Source organism: Lemur catta, chromosome 16 (assembly GCF_020740605.2).
Source record: "Lemur catta isolate mLemCat1 chromosome 16, mLemCat1.pri, whole genome shotgun sequence".
NCBI classification, from domain to species: domain Eukaryota; kingdom Metazoa; phylum Chordata; class Mammalia; order Primates; family Lemuridae; genus Lemur; species Lemur catta.
Genome location: NC_059143.1, coordinates 15,169,194 through 15,176,915, shown reverse-complemented (window position 1 = coordinate 15,176,915; position 7,722 = coordinate 15,169,194). Strand labels below are relative to the sequence as shown.

General features: G+C 40.0%; 1 non-coding gene across 1 annotated transcript; it reads left to right on the top strand.

The window, feature by feature from the left end:
- Positions 1–803: 803 nt before the first annotated feature.
- On the top strand, positions 804–911 carry LOC123622031. The gene has a single exon (XR_006729393.1). It is a non-coding gene; the product is annotated as a U6 spliceosomal RNA (small nuclear RNA).
- The last annotated feature ends 6,811 nt before the right edge of the window (positions 912–7,722 follow it).

Sequence of the window (7,722 nt, the reverse complement as noted above, 5' to 3'; positions counted from 1 at the left end):
ATGCCCGGCTAATTTTTTCTATATATACATTTTAGCTGTTCAGATCATTTCTTTCTATTTTTAGTAGAGATGGGGTCTAGCTCTTGCTCAGGTTGGTCTCGAACTCCTGACCTCGAGCAATCCTCCTGCCTCGGCCTCCCAGAGTGCTAGGATTACAGGCGTGAGCCACCATGCCCGGCCCATATTTTCTTTATACATTCATCCATTGATAGACAGTTAGGTTGATCTTTTGTACCCCCTTTCGATTATAAATTCTAAAGGAGGCTTTTCAAAAGCCAAAAAACTGACACTCTGAAAGTGGTTGCACAAAGGAATCTAAATCCTTTAGATTAGGACGTAGATATGAGACTTCAATGACTTCAGCATTTCTCTTCTACTATATCCCAGAGCCCTGAGCACAGGTGGAGAGTCTGACTTAATGGCGCTCCACAAAGGTGGGACAGTGTGTGTCTCTGAGCCTTGCTGATGGTTTGTGCACCACACATCTCATTTGAATGAATAAATCAATGATTGAGGGAGTGGATGAGAAGTTTTATGACAGAACAAATGGGACAGATATACACGGGGTTTTGGTGACAGTAAAAATGTAGGTTACTTTATACTATAGTTCATTCCAAAACACTTTTGTGTAGATAAAATAGATATCTTAAAGATTAATTTGATTAGCTACCTAAAACATATATTGCCAGACAAGATCATAATTTAAAGGTATTAGACTACAAATCCTGATATCTCTGAAAAATATTTTTAAAATTTTGAGATAGTTGTAAACTCAGATGCAGTCGTAAGAAATAATACAAAGAGTGCTCGCTTCGGCAGCACATATACTAAAATTGGAACAATACAGAGAAGATTAGCATGGCCCCTGTGCAAGGAGGACAAGTTTAAAGAAAAAAAAAATAGAAATAATACAAAGAGACCTTGAGTACCATCTACCCAATTTCTTGGGTACTGATTCTTCCCACTTTATTCTTTTTTCAAAATTGTTTTGGCTATTCAAGTTCCTTGTCTTGTCCGTGTATATTTTGGAATAATCAAAATGGCATAGGCCCCCGGTGCATCTTGCAAAACTACAGCATAATATCCCAACCAGGATGTTGGCAGCATCACAGAGAAAACAGAGAAGAGTCCCAGCACCGCAAGGATAACTCGTGTTGTCCTTGCAGAGCCCACTGCCCTTCCATCCCCACCACCTCCTTAATGCCTGGCAATTACTAATCTGCTCTTCACTTCTATCATTGTGTCTTCTCAAGAACATTATAGAAATGGAATCATTCTGAGATTGGCTTTTTTTCACTCAGCATGATACCCTTGAGATCCATCCAAGTTGTGAGTATCCGTCGTCTGTTTCTCTTTATTACTGAGTGTGATTCTGTGGTGTGGATGAGCCATGGTTTGCTTAACCACTCACCTGTTGAAGGACATCTTGGTTGTTTCCAGTTTTGCTATTAAGAATAAAGGTGCTATGAACATCCACGTTCAAGTTTTTGTGTGAACATAAGTTTTCATTTCCCTGGGACAAATGCCCGGGAGTGTAATCATTGGGTCACATCATAGCTGCATACTTAGTTCTTTTAATAAACCTGACAAACTGCTTTCCAGAGTGGCTGATCCATTTTACATTCTCACCGGCAACATATGCTGGTCTGCTGCACATCTTCACAAGAACGTTGTCACACCTTTTTGTTTAGTCATTCTACTAGGTGGATAGCGATATTTCATTGTGGTTTCCATTTGCATTTCCCTAATGGCTGATGGTGTTGAACAGCTTTTCATGTGTTTATTATTTACCACCTATATTCCTCCTCAGTGAAATGTCTCCTCATCCTTTGACCATTTTCTAATTGCATTGTTTGGTGTTTTTATTATTGAGTTTTGAGGGTTCTTTATGTAATCTAGATACTAGTTCTTTGTCCGATATGTGGTTTGCAAATATTTTGTCCCAGTTTCTAACTTGTTTTTTCATCCTTTTCACATGGTCTTTTAGAGATTAAAAGGTTTTAATTCTAATGAAGGATAGTTTATTAACATTTTAAAGAAAGCAATCATGCTCTTTGTGTCAAGTCTAAAAATTCTTTGCCTAGCCCTAGGTCCTAAAGATTTTCTGTGATTTTTTTTCCTACAATTTTTATTTTTTAAGTCTATGATCAATTTTGACTTAATTTTTGTGTGAGGTGTGAGACTTAAGTTGAAGTCATTTTTCTTTTTCTTTCTTTCTTTCTTCCTTCCTTTCTTTCTTTCTTTCTTTTTCTTTTTTTTTTTTTTTTGCCTATGGATGTCCAATTTTCCCAGCACCATTTACAAAGGGCTATCTTTCCTCCATTAAATGGCTTTTTCACATTTATTAAAAATAGTTCAGTATATTCACATGAGTTCATTTCTGGACTCTCTACTCTGTTTCATTAATCTATGTACCTATGTCTCTGCCTATAATACCACACAATCTTGATTACTATGAATATATAATATAATAGATATAAGTCTTAAAATCAAGTAGGTTGATTCTTCCCATTTTAGTCTTCTTTTTCAAAATTGTTTTAGCTATTCTAGGTCCTTTGCCTCTTCATATAAGTTTTAGAATACTCAAAGTCTTGCTGGAATTTTGATAGGAATTGCATTAAACCTGTATTTCAATGTGGGGAAAATTGACCTTTACTACAATGAGTCTTCCAGTCCATAAGTGTGGTATACCTCTCAATTTATTTAGATCTTGTCTGGTTTCTTTCATCAGCATTTTGTAGCTATCAATATACAAGTCCTATGTGTGTTTTGTCAGACGTATACCTATTTCTCCTTTTCTGAGCTGTTATAAATGGCATAGTATTTGTTGTTGATGTTTCCATATACAGACATTTTTGTTGAGGATATAGTAATGCAGTTGATTTTCATGTGTTTATCTTGTATCCTGTGACCTTGTTAAACTGACTTATTAGTTCTAGAAGGTTTTTTTTTAAAGATTCCTTAGGATTTTCTATGTAGACAATCATATTATCTATGAATAAGAACAGTTTTATTTTTTCTTTTAAATTTATATGTTTTCTATTTTTTTCTCTTGCCCTATTGTACTGGGTAGAACTTCAAGCACTATGTTCAATGTGAGTAGTGACAGCAAACATCCTTATCTCCTTTCATTGTCAAGTATGATGTTAACTGTAGGTATTTTACAGATGTTCTTTTTTGGTTTTTTTGGTTTTTGTTATTGTTCAGACAGGGTCTCACTCTGTCATCCAGACTGGAGTGTACTTGTGCCAACAGCCAACACAGCCCACTGCAGCCTTCAACTTCTGGGCCCAAGCAATCCTCTTGCCTCAGCCCCAGGCCTATAGATGTTCTTTACCAAATTGAGAAAGTTCTCCTCTATTCCTATTTTTCTGAAAGTTTTTATCAAGAATGGATATTGAAGGCCAGGTGTGACAGTTCACACCTATAATCCCAACACTTTGGGAGGCTGAAGCAAAAGGAGTTCTTGAGGCCAAAAATTTGAGACCATCCTCAGCAACATAGCCAGACACCACCTCTACAAAATAACAGTCGGATGTGGTAGCACGCGCCTGTAGTCCCAGCTACTTGGAAAGCGGAGACAAGAGGATAGCTTGAGCCCAGGAGTTGAAGGCTGCAGTGAGGGAAGGGAAGGGAAGGCAGGGGAAGGGAAGGGGGAGGGAAGGGAAGGGGGAGGGGAGGGAAAGGAAGGGAAGGAAAGGGGGAGGAAGGAAGGAAGAAGAATGATGTAGAATTTGTCAACTGCATCCATTAATATAATGTCATTTTTCTTCTTTAGCCCACTGATGTGGTAGATTATATCGATTCATTGATTTTTCAAATTTTGAGCCAATCTTGTATTCCTAGAATAAATACCACTTGGTCTTGCTATATAATTATTTTCATATATTGCTGAATTCTATTTCCTAATATTTCATTTAGAATTTTTGAAATTATATTCACAAAGGATATTATTCTGTAATTTTCTTTTTTGTCTGGTTTTGGTATCAGGGTAATACTAGCTTCATAAAATGAATTGAGAAGTATTCCCTCTTCTGTTTTCTGGTGTAAAATTGCATAGAATTGGTGTTAATTCTTGTTTAAACATTTGATAGAATTCTCTGGTGAGATTCTCTGGGCCTAAAGATTTCTTTTTATGTGTGTGGGAGGGATTCATTATTAGTTCCATTTCCTTAATAATTATAGGGCTAGTTACATTATCTATTTCATACTAGATGAGTTGTGGTAGTCTGTGTTTTTTGAGGAATTGGTACATTTTATCTAAGTTGTCACAGATCTAAGTTTATGGGTATAGAGTTGTTTGCAACGTTCTCTAATTGTCTTTGTGATGCCTTCAGGGTATTTGTTTCACTTCTGAGAGTGGTAATTGTGTCTTGTCTCTTCTTTTCTTTGTCTTCTTTTTTTTCTTTGCTAGAGATTTGTCAATTTTACTCCTCTTTTAAAACAATCAATGTTTATTTCCTTAGTTTCCTCTATTATTTTTCTTTTCTTTGTTTGTTTTTATTTTGTTTTGTTTAAGACAGGGTCTGGTTCTGTTGCCTGGGCTAGAATGCAGTGGGTGTTATCATAGCTCACTGCAGCCTTAAACTCCTGGCCTCAAGAGATCCTCCTGCCTCAGCCTCCTAAGGAGCTGGGACTACTGGTGCCCATCATCACATCCAGCTAATTTTTCTATTTTTTGTAGAGATGGGGTTTTACTATGTTGCTCGGGCTCCTCTACTGTTTTTCTGTTTTCAACTTCATTGGTTTCTGCTTTTGTCTGTATTGCTTCCTTCCTTCTGATTGGCATAGGTTTTTTTTCCCCCCTCTTTTCTAATGTAAGCATTTTAATGCTATAAATTTGCCTCTCAGCACTGCTTTAACTGTATCCCACAAATCTTAATATGTTACATTTACATTTTAATTCAGCTCAATATTTTTTGTTTCCCTTGACACTTCTAAAAAAAAAAAAAGATTTCCTCTTTATGTTTAATTTCCAAGTGTTTAGAGAGTCCCCCCTGTTATCCTTCTGGTATTAATTCCTAGTTTCATTCTATTGTGGTCACAGACATTCAGTATGATTTCAATTCTTTTAATCCTATCTTTATATGTATCTCTACATATGTCATTAAATGCATCTTTACACATATCTTTAAATGCATGTTTAATGTATCATATGTTTTCTAAATTGGGTTTACTTAAAGTAGGCTACCAATATCCCTGAGGGCTTATTTGTGAGTACTTCCATCTTCTGGCTTATCTGAAGACACTAGCTCCTTTAGACCTTTCATTTATTAAATAGGGATATTTTCAGAGAAAGCAATTGAATCTTGGATTAAAAGTCTTTTTTGGCCAGATGAGGTGGCTCACACTGGTAATCTCAGCACTTTGGGAGGCTGAGGCAGGAGGATGGCTTGAGTCCAGGAGTTTAAGACCAGCCTGGACAACACAGTGAGACCCTGTCTCTAAGGGAAAAAAAAGTCTTTTTCATCTTCAATCTTGAAACAAAAAGTGCCATAAGCTCTTCCTTTGATGTCACATCTTCTTCCTGTCCCAGAGTGTCTTCTAAATGAGCAAGAATTGAGAGATGGCCACACAGAGAGGTCCATAAGGAGGACCATAAAACATACCCCTACTTTCACCTCTCTATCAATCTTGAAGAGCCAAGCCCACACCAAAAAAAGCAAGTTTAGGATCACTCTCTAAAAAGCTCATAGCTAGGAAGGAATGTAAACCTGGGGAAATATTTTGAAGGAAAATTGATAAGATCCAGAAGAGGGACAGGGACAATGAGAGTTTCCCATTCCCTCAACTGTCTTTTCCAAAGCCGACTGCCACCAGTTCTTCACAGTAATCTATTAACTCACTCTAGGCCTTGGGTTGATTCTGCAGCCCAGGTGAGCTGGCACATCCTATAATCCTATAATCTGTATTTCCAAAAGGACTTGGTCATCAACTCGTAAAAAATATCATACTGCACCCATAACCTTTCCTGGATACTAAGAGCAAATGGGTGCTGACCCACTTCCAAAGGCTCTTCTGAGCAGGCCAGGCATGTTTTCCCAGGGGAGCCCCAACCCTCTGGCCTGGCTCCTCCTGCTCTTCTCCCCAGGATAAACACAAAGCAGAGACCAAGCTCCCAGCAGGATGACCTATAAGTGACCCTTGGACTGACCTAACACTCTGGTCACTCTCACCGACAGATTTGTTTATCTTGGAACCTGGGAGCCTCTGCATCCAAAAGCTTCGGCCCTAGACTCTAAGTCCGCCCCAGAGAGCTGTCAGTCACAGCTTAAGTGCATGTCGGACAGTTGCATGATAGCCTGAGTTTATTTACCAGAACCTGATGTTTACGCTGTCCAGCAACGCATAGGGGCCATGGGCTGCTGCATTTAGTAAGCAGGGAGCCAACTAGACCTCTCCAGCCGGCATTAGCGCTCATGCCCACAGAATTATCAGGGGACCCTGATAGCACGTCTCTCTGCCTCAGTCCTCGGAGATTAAAGGTCCCCAGAAGATCCAAATTTGACATCTCCATCCAAAGGAGGGGGTCTGTGGTCAGGCCATTTCCCCGAGAGCTCATTTTGAAACTCTAGTGGCACAGCTACATCTGAGGGCAGGGAGAAACTTTAGCTTCTAACCCTGGGTGTATCATATTGGAAAGTGGCTCGTCTGATAATACCACCAGCATGGCTTACAAGTGATAGTGATATCCTGATATTTACCTAAAGAGACAGATACTATCCCACAAGATGGAAATCAGAATTTTGCTGAATTATTTTTTAAAGTAGATTTTATTTTCCCAGATACAATCACTTAGGGAACTCCACTTGGACTCCTAGGCACGTTTTAGTGGTAATCCCACAGGGATCAAGCCTATTCAGAAGACTGAAGTCATTCTCACTTAGATCCATCCCTACACAATGTGTTCACGGATGTCTATTTCAAATGGCTGAGCAAGGCAAACAGGAACTACGAAATAAACGAGGCCAAACCAAGAAAGATGGCGAGGTGGATTACAGAAGTGGGCTTTTATTCCACCCTCCCAGCAGAAGATTTAAAATAGGTCTGAGTCTTCAAGGAATGCTTTAATTCCGTAGACAGGATGAGGAGGGCGAGAGCTGCCCCTTCAGAGGGCAGTGCAGAAAGGGGGACTTTCCTCCTCTCTTTCTCCCATTAAAGTCCTGCTGGCCAGTGACTCACAAGGCCCCTCTATTATCAGCTTTGGCTTAAATAAACCTCCTGCCCCTGCACCCACCCACCTCCCCCCAAGCGGCAGCCCCATCCATCAATGTCACCTTTGCAGAGTGGCTGCCATGACAGTTCATGATCATTAACCAGCCCTGGTGTGCTTTGTGTTAAAGTGAAGACACATCAAACACAGAAACTCCGCAGTTCCTTAAAGTTACAGGAGACAGGGAATGAGCTAGGGCCGGGCTCCACCAAACTTGACACACAGCTTTGACGGAAGGTGAAAAATGAGCCCTGGGTAAAAAATGCCTCAGCGCCTCCACCCTCACCCCCAACTCCACGTGGAGGGGCAGAAACCAGGAGGGAAAATGGGCACTCTGAGGATTGGGCTAAAGAGAACATGAGCAAAGGACACAGTAACACTTCTCCTTAGCAGCTGCTGCTGGGAGACATGGCCCCTCCTGTCCTGGTGTCCCCATGGCCCCTCCTGTCCTGGTGTCCCCAGGCGCCCTCCTGCTCCCCAGAGAGAACCTCTCAGTGAATGTGCTCCCT